The sequence below is a fragment of the Oryctolagus cuniculus genome, chromosome 6, assembly GCF_051225735.1.
Source record: "Oryctolagus cuniculus isolate XC-2025 breed Fujian yellow rabbit chromosome 6, ASM5122573v1, whole genome shotgun sequence".
Taxonomy (NCBI): Eukaryota; Metazoa; Chordata; class Mammalia; order Lagomorpha; family Leporidae; genus Oryctolagus; species Oryctolagus cuniculus.
Genome location: NC_142872.1, coordinates 31,617,444 through 31,632,516, shown reverse-complemented (window position 1 = coordinate 31,632,516; position 15,073 = coordinate 31,617,444). Strand labels below are relative to the sequence as shown.

The 15,073-nt window shown below is 52.1% G+C and overlaps 1 protein-coding gene across 11 annotated transcripts in view; it reads right to left on the bottom strand.

Annotated features, from left to right (window-relative positions):
- Window positions 1-15,073, bottom strand: part of ARHGAP26 (Rho GTPase activating protein 26) — a 448,382-nt gene that overhangs the window by 332,777 nt on the left and 100,532 nt on the right. Inside the window, exon 1 of one of the 11 annotated variants that reach the window (XM_089336013.1) lies at window positions 11,928-12,138. The exons of the other annotated variants lie outside the window; for them this stretch is intronic. The gene's annotated coding sequence lies outside the window, so the exon portion shown is untranslated. Of the gene's footprint in view, window positions 1-11,927; window positions 12,139-15,073 lie in introns of those variants that run through there. 11 annotated transcript variants of the gene reach the window in all.

The window sequence follows — 15,073 nt, the reverse complement described above, 5'->3', positions numbered from 1 at the left end:
GCCATGTCCAGTCTCTCCCTGGCTCAGTCACTTTCCCGGAAGGGCCCTGGCCAAAAATCCAAAGGCACTGGCAAGGAATCAGGAATCCATGACACCTGGCCAGCCCTGGTAGAGGAGCTCCCTCAAGCACACCACTCCCCAGCAAGCCCAGGAGAGACAGAGGCGGCTTCAGGTCAGACTCCTGCAGGGGGTAGGGCAAGAGGAGGGCAAGGACAAGCAGGAGGAAGAAAGACTGGAACATCTCAGAGCCGGAGCTGCAGCCTGACGAGCAATCCAAGACACAGGTGCCTCGAACGTGGCTGGGAATGCACACAGTCTCACTTTAGTCAGAAACGTGACCCAGAGCACGATGCTCAGAGAGAAGCCAGAGCAGACAGGAAGAGCAGCCCTGAATGGCTCCTGTGCATCCCAGCAGAAATGGGACGAGAGAGAGACATCTCGACAGAGTGCAGAAAAGCTACGATGAGAGCCCGGCTTGGAAAAGCGTCCAGCAGGCACCTGAAAGGCTGTGCTGCCGGGGCAGCTGCAGTGAGGACGCAGGAGTGGCTGAGAACACACAGCGGGGGCTGTGACAGCCTCTGCACACAGGGACCCATGGAAGCAGGGGCAGGGCCGAGAGCCCATGACCACGGGTAACCCGCACCACCGCACACACCTGAGAGTTGGGGCGGACCCCAAGGAGCTGGGAAAGAGGCCAGGGCCCGAGGGAGGAGTAGGGACTCAGCACCGCGAGGGAGTTAATACTCGCACCGGGCCAGGGGGGAAAGCTGGCGGAATGAGAATCCCAACTACTGGACCCTGAAAAGGAACTCACCATGGACTCGGAGAGAAATCTCTAAAGTAAAGCTACAGTGGACGCCTGCCGCTGGGCTGGCTCAGAACCCGCTCCCAGGGCCTTGGGAGGGCATCTCAGGCTTCTCCACTGGTATTCTGCAGGGTGTTGGTGTAAGCTGGCCAGCCCCGCCCCCACTGGCTCATGCTGTGAGTTCCAGCTCTGCCATGTATCAGATACACAACTAACCCTGGGTTAGCCCTGGCATGTCACCTGCCGGAAGCTGTCAGCCCTGCGGGTTGGGTAGAGGGACACTGCAGGTGCACACGGTAGGTCAGTTCTAGACACGGCTGCACTTCTTACTGCTAGCACATCATCCTGCAGGATCCAAAGGGGCCTGCTTCCACCATCACGCCCAGCACTCCCCCTGGATACAAAGACCCATGGATGCTCGGGTCCCTCCTTACACAAAATGGTGTGGTGTCTGCCCTTAACACAGCCCCATGCACATGCTAAATCATGTGTAGATTATTACAACCCGAAAGCTATGGAAACCGCTGTGACACTGTATTGTTTAGGGAATGATGACAAGAATAAACAACCCCTACATGTTCAGCACACATACGGTGTTCTCCTGTGCTTCCAAGCGCAGCTGGGTGAGTCCAAGCAACCTGCGGCTATGGAGGGCCGGCTGTGTATGTGTCTTCCAGGACAGGACTGGGAAAGGGAAGCTCGTGGACGCGAAAGGACAGACAGAGGGGTGCACAGACACCAAGACAGGCCCTCAGGTAAGGTCAGGTCCTCTGAACTGCAGCCTCTGCAGCAGGTGAGCTCACACACGGCCCCACCCGATCAGAACCCCTCCGTGTAATCTGGGACAATGCAGAAGACATCAAAAGGACATTGCTCGCCAGCGCCGTGGCTCACTTGGCTAATCCTCTGCCTGCGGGCCGGCACCCCGGGTTCTAGTCCCGGTTGGGGCACCGGACTGTCCCAGTTGCTCCTCTTTCAGTCCAGCTCTCTGCTGTGGCCTGGGAAGGCAGTGGAGGATGGCTCAAGTGCTTGGGCCCTGCACCCTCATGGGAGACCAGGAGGAAGCACCTGGCTCCTGGCTTCGGATCAGCGCAGCGTGCAGGCCATGGCAGCCATTTGGGGGGTGAACCAATGGAAGGAAGACCTTTCTCTTTGTCTCTCTCTCTCTCTCTCACTGTCTAACTCTGTCAAAAAAAAAAAGTAGATTGCTCAAAAGCCACTGCCTCTTATGTATCTCAACCCAAAAGGATGGGTGGTATCTTACGGAGAGGATCAGCCTGGATGTACAGCTCCCTAAAGAGCTGTTTCTGGAGCTTTCACGCCACTGCGACACCCACGGGACTCTAGGACACGCGTTCCAGGGAGAGGACAGGGAGGGCGGGAGCCGCTCCCGGGGCCGGGGCTGGGGGCATACCACGCTTTGAGGCCCCCAGCTCCCATGACCTCACTGCCGCAGGTTCAGGCAGCCACACAGGGTCAGTACTACTGAGTGTGCAGGAACATCTGTGGCTGGAAAAGCAGAACACTGGCCAGAAGAGAGAGAGAGAAGCCACCAAGCCAGCATCAGCCGGGAGACAAGGACGTGTGTTACACGGAGGCATGGCTCTGCCTCCTGCATGAGGAGACCAGGAGGGCCACGGACATCTGGGACTGCTCCCAAAGCCGTCAGCTCCGAGACCGGGGAGGCGTCCCCTCTTCCTGCAGACACCACGCTCTGCCCAAGCACTTCCTGATCTGCACAGAGCCTGAGACTTACACTCCAGTGTGATCCCTCCTGCACTCAAACAGAAAGTGTATCATAATTTTCTAAATAGAATTTACCTTAAATTTGCACAAGTTTCACCAGTAATAACACAAAGACAAGTCACTTCCTTTTCCTCCCTGGGTGAAGTGCTGCATGTACACTCACAAACATGCACAAGGACACACCCACAGAAAGAAGGACTCCAGGTAACCTTACAATTACATTTCTTTTTCAGTGTATCAGCTTCCAAGTATTTGCTACACAGTAATATCTTTCTGCAGACTTGGAAAGTGCTCAGGCGACGATCTCAACAGGGCTGGTCTGCTGGGTACTTAAAGCATAAGAACACCAAGACCCCCGGGCCTCGCTGATCGCCCCTCTTCTGTGGACACCAGTTACAGTCACTCTCTGCACCAGGGCCCTGGCATGTGGAATGATTCTGGAGCTCGTCGCAAGTGGCTTCATGTCACAGCACACAAGGAGTGTCTAGGAAAATCCCGTGGGACTGGCAGGACTGGACTCAGCAACACCTGCTGGCTTCCAGGAGGACCGGGACTGCGGGCTGAGGGCAGGACACAGGGCCCAGAGCAATGACACGTTTCCTGCATACCCGCTTCCCAGGAAAACCAAACCCTCTCTCACCTCCCACCCTGCTTCTCAGAAAGCTAGCCAGGGTGGCTAAGAGCACCACCATCCATCCTACCACACCAGCTGACCCCAGCACGGCACCCTTCACAGTGCAGCCTGCTTCGTGCACAGCGTCGCGTCCCAAGTCCGTCTGTTGTGCCTCCTACAAATCTCTCAGTCTTGCCCATTCCTATCACCATCAGCCGTCCCTAAGCCCAAGGCTCCCACGTGCCTGCACACCAACCAGGGCCTCCTCTCTGGGCTCCCCACACCCACTTTTATCCCTCTGGTCAGTTCTCTGCCCAGTTGAGTCAGACAGACTTTTGGTGACTTTCCAGGCTCTGATGATGAAAACCGAAGTCCCTGGCAAGGCCTAAGGTACCATCAATGTCTGGCCCTCCTGCCTCCTTCCCTGGGCTCCAGGGGCACTGTCCTCTGCAGTTCTGGAATGCACTATACTGCTAACATTACCTCTCACCCACTGTGCCTCCAGTGCCTAGCTCAGAAGCTCCTACCTCTAGGAAGCATTTTTTTTTTTAAGATTTATGTATGTATTCATTTGAAAGTCAGAGTCAGAGTTACACAGAGAGAGAATGAGAGGCAGAGAGAGAGAGAGAGACAGACAGAGACAGACAGAGGGGTCTCCCATCCACTGGTTCACTTCCCAAATGGCCGCAATGGCCGGAGCTGTGCCGATCCGAAGAAAGGAGCCAGGAGCTTCCTCCAAGGTTCCCATGTGGGTGCAGGGGCCCAAGGACTTGGGCCATCTTCTACTGCTTTCCCAGGCCACAGCAGAGAGCTGGATCAGAAGTGGAGCAGCCAGGTCTGGAACCGGCGCCCATACGGGATGCCGGCACTGCAGGCGGCGGCTTTACCTGCTATGCCACAGCACCGGCCCCACCTCTAGGAAGACTTTACTGAGTTTCCTAACCAGGGTCAACCCGAACCTATTTTTTCATTTGCTGAGTATGCATCTCTTCCACATAGCAATTTCACATTTGCTGAGCTGATTCTTCAATGAATGTCTCCCTTCCTATAAAGTTCCATGAAGGCTGAGAGCAGGTGTTGCAGAAGGACAATGGAGAGAGGCTCAGCAGGCTCCATCAAAGGAGAACTTCCCAACTCTAGGTTCCACAAGAGGAAAAGATCCAGGAAAGGAGGACAAACTCTCCAACTTTCGGAAGTCTGCCTGGAGCCTGACAGATGTAGGAACGTGCTCACCGCTGACAGGAAACCAACCCCCCCCAGTGTGGAGGGAGGAAGATGGCCACAGAGCTCAAGGCAGGGCCACTACCCACAGGAGCCTAACACAGGACCTAGTTATTTTTTAAAGATTTATTTACTTATTTATAAATAAATCTTTTAAAAAATAGTGGGTTTTTGGGGGGAGGGGGATTGATTGATTGATTTTACATGACCTGGTTTATTGCCCAAATGGCCACAACAGCCAAGGCTAGCCCCAGGCCGAAGTCAGGAGCCAGAAGCTTCCTCTAAATCAGCCATGTGGGTGCAGGGGCCCAAGCACCTGGGCTGTCTTCCACAGCTTTCCCAGGGAGCTAGATTGGAAGTGGAGCAACCTATGACGCAAACCAGGACCCATATGGGATGCTGGTGCTGCAGGGGGCAGCTTAACCCTCTGTGCCACAGCAACGGCCACAAGCAAAACCTATTTCAAACCAAGAACCCGGAAAAATGAGTCGCCAACAAGGCAGTTGTCAGCCCCAGCACACCCCCAACCTGGAGTCAAAGGGTATTAAGGAAAAGTCCCCAGAGACCCTTCTTCTGACCTGTATCTGGGCAAACACAACACCTCCTATCAGAGGCTGTGCATGCAAGGAGGGATTCCCCCTACTCACCACTGCCCTACCTCTGAGTGGGGCATTTTGAACCAAGGTCACTGGTGGTCTCTTGTCAAATGCCATCCTACAGCCTGACACTAGCAAAAAGCAGCAGTGTCAAATCTTAACCAAATACAACACCCCATCGTTTTCATCTCGTTTCTCTGGCCACTAGATGGCAATCGACTACATCAGAGCTAAGATTCCAGGAGAAATGACCAGTCCCTGAAGGCAGTGCTGGGAACAGACCCTGTCCCAGTGATGATGACACCCTTCCAGCAAAGGCAATGTCACCTGAGTGCTCCATCAGCATTCAAGCGGGGCCCTGGCCTCCAGGCGGGAAGAGCAGTACTCACTAGCACACGCAGAAGGCCTGTGTCCCTCTGGTGGGCTGGAGCCTGCACCGTGGAGGGGACAGGGCGGGGATGAAGCCGCTGCCTCGGTATCTCTCACAGCCTTTCACACCCGCCAGAGCAGACCAGGCAAACCTCTCTCCACACCACAGTGCAGGAAAGCCCAGCCGGCACAGAGCCGGGCCTGGTACCCGGAGCGCGTTCTAATTACAGGCCTGCGTGCTCTTCCTGGGGCCATTTCCCTAAAGCTGCACTTCCTAAATGAGGCCACAGCCAGCTCTGACTCTGGAGAGTCTGGTTTTCCAACCAGAGCACTAAGGCTAATGCAATTTTCAGGACTGATTTTAAAAACAAAATCCAGTAGAACAAAGAAGTGTGCTACCCTTTCCAGGATGAAGTCTCCAATCCCAGTCACATGAAAATACCCGCAAGAATAACATGCAAGGCCCAAATTCATTTTGATCTACATCAAAATCATCATAGATGCATTGTGCATTACTGTATTGATGTCTTATCATGTATCATGGACATATGAAGCACTTTAGAGTATTCCAACCTCACCACCGTCTTGCAGGGTAGGTTTTATCATCTTCATTTTGCAGATGGGGAAACTGAGGCTCAGAGAGATTAAATAACCTGCCAATGACACACAGCTAATGAGCATGGTGAGTAAGACGCGGGGTAGCTTTGACTCCAAACTTAATGACCACACTCCACTGCCTACTGCCTAGTTTACCCAAAGGTTCCAGAAGCTGGTATCAGAGTACTCAAAGACGCAAAAACGCATTCCATAGCCTCAGAGGATTCGAATGAGGAGGGCCTGATCTGGGTAAACAAAACTATAATTAAGGTAGAGTGTGCAAAGGCAATCAGCATAGAAAAACAGCTACAGACATGCAAACAAGGGTCCTGTTCCAACTGGAGCCACTGGAGGAGGCTTGGGAGAGGTGGCGGGGATAAGATAGGGAGCTGGGTTTGAGTGAGCCTTAGAAGTTCACTAGTGCCTGTCTATGTAGAACTCAGAGGAGGGGCGGGGCGGGGCGTTGGGCCTGTGAGGTTCTCCAGAAGTGTCAATAGACAGCAAAGAGATGCAAAAGCTGAGGATCTGCCCAGAAAGGCAGTGAGTCTAACAAATCGCCAGGAGGTAAGACTGAGCAGATAGTTTAGAAAAAACCATGGGAGGGCTTGTGTGCCAAGCCATGGACTCTGCACTGCACCCCCTAAGGAAACAGCAACCAGCTTCTTGCAAAGACCAGTGATGATGTCAACCGAAACAGTGACTAAGCCGTTCACCAAGGAGCTCTTCCCAGCTTTATCTTGGGATGCCAACTCCTCCACGCCTCGCTGGAGAACATGCACCTGCAGGGAGCGGCCGCCTTCCCTAAGGACAACTTGATGACCGATGGCCCCTGCAACCTGGACATCTGTACACAGACCACTGGTCAGCCAGGAGGGGCGGGGCAGGTCTGAGGGAGTCACAGGAACTCTGCTCCCTCCTGGAAACTCCACCTTCTGTTCCTGGAAGGACACTTCCAAAAGTCTGTGGAAGACGGAATTAGCCAAAAGTTCTGCCATCCATGCAGAGTTTCTTTCTTTTCACAATGCTTATTTTCCCTGAACTTTTTGAGGACCTCTCAAAATTGTGGGTTTTCCATTTTCAATAAACTTTTCAAGGCAGCCTCATGCTAGGAAGGAGCAGTAGCACCATCATTAATTAGACATAATTAAGAGATGGGTTTCGGAGCAGCAGTTAAGAAGCCAATGGGGGCCAGTGCCGTGGCTCAATAGGCTAATCCTCCACCTAGCGGCGCCGGCACACCGGGTTCTAGTCCCGGTCGGGGCGCCGGACTCTGTCCTGGTTGCCCCTCTTCCAGGCCAGCTCTCTGCTGTGGCCAGGGAGTGCAGTGAAGGATGGCCCAAGTGCTTGGGCCCTGCACCCCATGGGAGACCAGGAGGAAGCACCTGGCTCCTGGCTTTGGATCAGCGCGATGCGCTGGCTGCTGCACGCCAGCCGCAGCAGCCATTGGAGGGTGAACCAATGGCAAAAGGAAGACCTTTCTCTCTCTCTCTCTCTCTGTCCACTGTGCCTGTCAAAAATAAAAATAAAATAAATCTTAAGAAGCAAATGGGGATGCCCACATCCCTTCTCACAGGCCGGGAACCATGTCTGATCCCAGCTCCCTCCTAATGCATACCTGGGAAGGTGGCAAGTGATGGCTCAAGTATTCAGGTCCCTATCACAGAGTTCCTAGCTCCTGTCTTCAGCCTGGTCCAGCCAGGGCTCCTGTGGACATTTGAGGAGTGAACCAGTGGTTATGACATCTCTGTCTGCCTCTCTCTCTCAAATAAATAACTAAATAAACATGATTATTTTCAAATAATGAATACAAATATGCTTACATTTCCAAAGTGTTATTGTTCTGCTTTGTATATATTTTACATTTATATAGGCATTTGTATGTATTTTACATTCATATAAGCACACATGCCTTTATGTATATTTTGTAAATACTTTTTTATGTTATATACAACTATTAGCTTATCCTCATGAGAACACTGAGGCACTGAGGGTTTAACCACCTTCATGATAGTGCTTGTCACATAGTAGGTGCTTAATAAACTCCTGCTGACTCAGTGACCGCTGAGTCAGGCGACCGAGCTGGCATCACACCACAAGGAACACTCATGTCCTGCAGAGCCCTGCCTGGAACTTGCCTGACACAAAGCAGAGTATGGACACAGAGAACAGAGGACCTGCATTTAGAACCCTGAGACCAGACGACATGGCAGCCGAGAGCCAGCGCAGGAAAAACTCCCCGGCGTAGCTGGCTGTGCTTCCTGCAAACAAAGGAGACCATTCTGAGAAGGGCGAGGCAAGTGAGGGAGCAAAGAGAGGGTATTTCCAGGATGAGCAAGTGCAGGTATCTGTCTGTCTCTCCCCATACACACACACACACACACACACACACACACACACACACACGAGCCAGGGAGGGCCAGAGGGGTGAGGGCTCCATAAAAACAGGTGCAAGCTCGAGGTCTCCCCCTTCCCAGTTGTGCAACTTCAGGCAAACTCCCAACCTTTCCAAGCGTCTCTGTAACCATGGAGATAGGCCCTTCACTGAGTTGTTGTGGAAACTGAAAATGAAAAGAAAAAAAAAAAAAAAAAAAACAACAAGCTACGGCCCACAGAGCACGGAGCAGCCTGGCCCATGGGTGCTCATCCACCCTCCTTCCCGTAAGCCACAGCTCAGGGGAGATAGCCAGCAGGTAGCGGGGCAGGGCAATCTTAATTGGCGTAAAAACTGGGTGACATTTTACCTCACTGATTCTGCAAACCAATCAAATAACCCCATTCTAGGAAGCTACTAGAAACCTTTGAGTCCTTCAGGGTTTCCCTCAGATGCCTAGAAAACCAACATGCATGAACAAAATTTCCTTTCACCCCTGGGATCTGAAGTGCCAGGCAAAATCCCTGGACCACATGACACTAGGTTCTAACTGAAGGAATTCCGAGCAGGGTGGGTTTCTCCTTAAGCTGAGGAAAACTCCAGTGGGGCCTTTCAGGGGCACTGCTGCACGCATGCTGTCATCATGCGTCACCTGTCAGTCCCAGAGGAAACAGGGAAAGGATGGGCCCTGCGCCACAGCCGAGATCCTGGGGAGCACGGGGTTCCAGGCCAGCAGTGCTGGCCTCAGCCAGGCAGCGTGTGCTGCACAGGGCAGGGAGCCCAAAGAGAACACAGGAGCCACCAAGGGCTCTGTGGGCTCAGTGGGTCAGACTGGGCTTGGCATGGGCCTCGAGAGGGAGCCTTAAAGTCTGTCCAAAACGCAGATGCTGCTCCAGCAGACCTGGGAGCCTGTGAATGCGCATTTCTCACAAGGTCCCGGGGCTGTCGGTGATGCTGGCCCAGGCATCACTCTCTCTGAGGCAAGAGCTTGCACTCAGACCCAACACCCTGAGGACAGGACCACAGCTTCCTAATTCTTCCAGCTCAGCGCCCGGAACACCAAGATCTCAACACACACTGGAGAAATAAGGGGATGAATCCCTGGTGAGAACTTAAAAATGTCACAGGCAGAACAGAATAGAACTGAGACTAAAAACCAAAATTGGGCCGCATGCTGGCTCTGCTGTGAACTACACAGGTGCACACAGCACGTGACACACTCAGCCTTACAGCATTCCCTAGAAAACCAGGGACTGAATCAGAGGGTCTTTCAGGTCTAAGATTCTACCCAAAGGATTTTTCTGCAAGGAAATATCTGGATATTCCTACAGCAAGCATGTATCCATGTCTTTCTCCCAGAACAATTTCCAAAAATCCAACTGAGAGAACACAGACTCTGTTAGTTTCAGCAAATAACCACAGCAACTAATTCCCCCCACCCCAAAATAAAATGATGTCTTCACCATGATGTTCGGGCTCAATGAGATGAAGAGGGTGACGTGTACCATCTGAAAATTTATGGTCTTAAACTTACAGCCAAAGCCAGACCTTCTTGGAAGAGGTTTACAAGTTAAAGAAAGGCCTTGCCAAAAAATTGAAGAAGGGACAAAGAGCCAGAAACACGGGGTTGATGAGGTGCTCTGCCCATCCTGGGTTCACAGAGACAGGCCGAGGCGCCCAGAGCAGCATCCAGCACACGGCGAGACAGCAAGGCAACCGAGTGCCACCACGTCTTCCACCAGCAGGCACCAGGCGACTGTGGCTCTGTCCTTTCTGTGCCTTTCCACATGCTGCTATCTGAGAAGAGTCTGCAAAGACTTACCAAAAGAATGGTAAGGCTATTAAAGGCTTTCTAAAAACAATGAAAAAGAAGAAAACTGCAAAGCAAATAAGTTCCGGTTGACAATGGATTTCCAGCCACACTAATTTCTCAACAGGTCATCACAGCATGCAGGTCTTTCTGCAGAATGAATTCCCATTTGTGAATGCAAAGTGCAAAACCAAGGGGGTAATACAGAGAGGCACATGCTGTTTTAGGTTCTACAGAAAACCCTTGAATTCCTGGATTCGTTAACTCTTGCTATGAAAAACTCTAAACTTTAGTGGCTTAAAATGACAATAAACATTTATTATCCTATGTAGTTTCTATGGCCTGGGGAAAAAAAATGAAGCAAAATCTTCCACCTAAAAAAAGAAAAACTCGGCATCTACAAATTCTGCAGTTACTCCTCTTTCCACACCTTCCAACCTCCTGTGCGATCGTATCTGAGCTTAGCACATTCAGACAAGCTGGAGCCCCACAAAAAACAGGGACCATGAAGCCAAGACCAGCCACTTCCCTGTAACCCCTGGGTCTCCTCTAGCACAGGAAACAAAAGGGGACAACGAAAGCCAGTAACCCAGGCCGAGGAATCGGATCTTAATGGAATTCAGCAGGTGTTCATTCAAAGTTACAGGCAGCAGATCTTGGAGGTATGCAACATGAGCTACACTTGCTCGCAAGAGCCAAGAGAACTTGAGACCAGCCAGGGAGAAGCCAGGCACCAGGAATGCAGTCAGACACTCAGCCTAACAGGCCTGGAAGAGTGGGTAAGCACTGGGGCTTTGGGAACAGACTCCAAGGGTTCAAAACTCCTAAAGTGGCTGTGTTCAGTTTTCACCTGTGTGGATGGAGCTCAGAGGAGACCTGCCTCCCAAGATTCCTGTAAGAAAAGAGACGATGCCTGGGGCCGGCCTTGTGGCACAGCGGGGGCCATGGCCTGCAGTGACAGCACCCCTTTTGGGGCCGGTTCGAGTCCCAGCTGCTCCACTTCCAATCCAGTTCCCTGTTAATGACCTGAGAAAGCAGTGGAAAATGGTGCAAGTCTTTGGGCCACTGCTACCCACGTGGGCGACCTGCAAGAAGTTCCTGCCAGCCCAGGCCACTGTGGTCATCTGGGGAGTAAACCAGCAGATGACGGCTCTGACTCCCCCCACCCCCATTTTCTGTAACTCTGCCTTTCAAATAAATATAGCAATCTTTAAAAGACAGAGATGATGATGCTTGCAGTCTTTCCCACAGGACCCTCAGCACAGTAAGCACTCAATAAACTAAGAGTTCTTAGTAGACAGCTTTTAGGAAGTAATGGAATAAATAAGATACCAGCTGCTCTAAGTCGGAGTAAAGATGAGAGGGCCATCACACGGCCCAGCCTCCTCCAGTCTCCACGCCCCCTCCACACTGCCCTCCTCTCCTCTCGGCTCCATCTGAATCCACCTAACCCCTGGGCGCAGGCAGACGCCCCTGGGCAGCAGCACCAGAGGTCAGCCATAGCTGCTGGGCTCCACAATCAAGCTCCGTTCAAAAATCTGCTTTTCTTCCCCTCTCCCTGGGGTTAACTGAATGTTCCGTGAAGGAGAAGAAGGGGGAAAAAAGTACCTAGCAATCCTGGGCAAAGCCACACCTGGTAACATTCCCAAAAATCAGTTTCACTTTCTCTTAGCCCCTGTTTAATCAGCTGCTGCCATCTCCAGGGAGGCTGAGTGCCCTGGGCCCAGCGGGGAGCCCAGGATGGCACACACTTGCCCGCCCAACAGGTTCCCAAGCAATCCCCACCTGTGCCGCCTTACCCAGCGGTGTGCGTCTCCTCCCCAGCAATGACACTGCGGCAGGCTCTCAGGGTCTTCCCTTCCGTAGATCACGGAGCGTGAGACGCCAGAGATGGCTTCTCAAAACAGGGCTGACGCCACATGCAGCCCCCTCCCGGGAAGCCCACGGAAGCCACCAGAACCGACATTTCTGGGACCGGAGGCGGCTTCTGTGCACGCTGAAGTTTGAGAAGTGCCATCACCTACCCCTTCAGAACATCGAGTACTGAGCCCTGATGACGGAACATTCCGGAATCTGACTCCTGACAGCAGGTTTACAAGTGTTCCCCTGGCAGGCAATTAATGCTCCTGAGACGAATCAAGACGACAATGGGGTGGGAGGTGGGAACACCACAACTCAAGGTACAAATCTCAAGTTCTGAACTCGGAGTCTTTTGCAAAAATGTTCTTGCGCAGGTCTCTTTCTGAGCTAGGAATAGGCCTTCTGCAGGGGGTGGATCCGCAGACCGAAGAAACCCACACACACCTGTAGCTGATGAACAGGCCTGGTGCCGACAGCCCAGAAGCCATCTGCAAACCAGGCTTCCCCCCAGCACGGACAACTGCCTTTGGCGCCTGGGGAGCCGAGCACTCTTGCACCACAAGTCTGGACTGGGGCTGCCAGTGCAGGCCATGCCCAGCTCATCTCCTCTAAGCCTGCAGATGGTAAATCAGACAGAGACACCCGTGACCCCAGTCTGCAGGCTCACAGGGCAGCGGAAGTGTCTGAGAGCCTGGACTACAGGCACAGCAGCCTCACGGGATCCCAGGCTCAGAAGGGTCTTCGTGGGCTACTGCTCTGCACCAGCTGTCAGGAGTCGTCACTAACTTAACCCCTGACCTTGTGCTTTGAGTGTGGAGTGTGCTGGGACAGGGCAGCACGCCCGTCAAGCAGAGGAGTGGGCAGGCTGGGTGTCATGGTGCCCGCTGGGGTTCCTTGTGAGCCCAGGAGCACAGAACTCTGGGGGTGGCCCCTCGATGTGTGGAGCCCAGTGAGACTCAGAGTGAACACAGGTAAGTGTGTTATGTATGCAGCCGTGCAAGCAGGAAGGCTGACAGCCCTGAGAGGCCATGTCTTCTGTCCCATCCAGAAGGTGCCAAGTTCAAGAAGAAAACAGTGGTGTTTGAAGAAACATGCATGGCTCTGGGACCTTATCACAGCCTTTCTTCCTCATGCTATTTCCCAGGATGAGCTGACCACGAGGACACAGGCAAGGAAAAGCTCAAGAGATCCACTGTTGCCGTCCCTCGCCGCCCTTCCTCATGCATGAGCACGCCACAGGGAGGAACGTGTGGAGACAGTGCATGCCATCCGGGACTGGGGCAGCAACACTGGGGTTATTTTGTGCAGCGTCTCCACTGTTCTTGGAAGAATGAAACAAATGCTTATGAGCTGTAAAAATATAAACTGTATAATTCTGGTGATTCCACAGCCAAGTCAAATGATCTTATTCTTACATTTAAAATTGGCATTACACAATATAAAGAGGAACAGAAGAAATCACACTAATAATTTAAATTGTAAATTTTTCTTTTTTAGAACAACATTAAATAACAAATTAAGAGTAACACAAGTCAAGAGAGAGATCAGGAAAGAAGAAAAGCAGCTATGTTCACGCCTCCTACAGTCCCGGCGTTTCCTTTCTGAACAAGGAGCCCCACAGATTAGGTAACACAGGAACCTCCCGAGAGTGCTTTTCCACCTCAATTAACTCTTCTCCAATGGCATCGTGATAGAACAAGACCTCCATCACCTGAGCCTAGGCCAGCCGTCTCTGGCCTGGACTCCTAACCAGGGCCCCTACTCCGCTGCACGCCATCTGAATGACCCGCTCAAAAGGCAGATCCGATCTTGTCATGCCCTTTCCGGACACTTCCTCACTGTGACTCTTCCACTGCACTCGAGGTCTAGAAGACTTGCAGGGGCCCTGCCGCCCCAGCCCTTGCTCAGTGCCTCAAATGAGCCAGGATCTCCCCAGCCCCAAACACCAGCCTGCTGCTGGCTCTCCAGGAGCCTGCTCTGGGCACACCCAGTCACTGCCCCAGCTCTTCATCACGGTCCCTTTGAAGGGTCTCTGCCTCAGGCAAACAGCCTCCTCCTGTTCCTCCCAACCCAGGGGCTAGCTCTCCTGGCTCCCAGAACTCCGCCTTTCCATCCCTTTAGGCAGCTCTGATTCCCTTTGACACTTGTCACTGTTTAAGGTGTCCCAGCCTAAGGACATCAGAAACCCCAGGCAGGCTGCTGCTGTGGCTGTTTGCTGATGAAAGAGCACAGTTAGCCCCACTCCAGCAAGTCTTAAGTTCTCAACCATGTTTAAGTAAATGAATGCATGCACCTGAACGTGCCTCTTTTTTAAGAGTTTCATCAGGAGAATGACCAACGCCACCATCCTGTTTAGAAAGCTGCATCACAGAAACAGGGACAGTACAGCCATCCGTCACCCAGGCCTTCATGACCCACCCGTCAATCACAACTCCATTTCCCAGGCTTAGTCCTGAAATCCGGAAACATCTATTCCCCCCACTGCCTTCCTCATCCAACAGGATGCTGTTAATAACATTTTCAAGGTACCTCTAATGCTATTTTTAAACCACTTTGCCTAGAGGCAAATGATAGGACAATTTGCCTTTGTGTATCTAGATAGCATATCTAGGTCAAAATTCTAAATACATAATCCGGTGACAAATTGTGCCAATTACCATCAGGTAAAGGCAGAAGCCAGCCTTTATAATCCATCAGGTGGCACAAGAGGGAACACATGCACACACACACACACACACACACACACTCTGGGGAGAAACATTTCTTGGCTTCTGAAGTTTGTCTAACTCAGATCACTCCACTCTTACTAAATCAGAAATTCTGGGATTCCAATCTGGACACCTGTTTGTTTTTTTCTTTTTTTAATAAGTTCTCAAGGCAATTCTTACGCACACTAAGTGCAAGAATCATGATTATAAGGAGACACTGCGTTTGAGGTATTAAATACCAGGAAGCTAGAAGAAGCTAATAAAAGTGAACCTGAGAAAGCAAAGAAGTGAGAAAGAAAAGGAAAGCAGAGGCCTGTAGGCCCGGAAAGTCCCTGGCAACGTGCCTCCAAGAAAGCAGCAGGAAGCTGTTCCCAGAG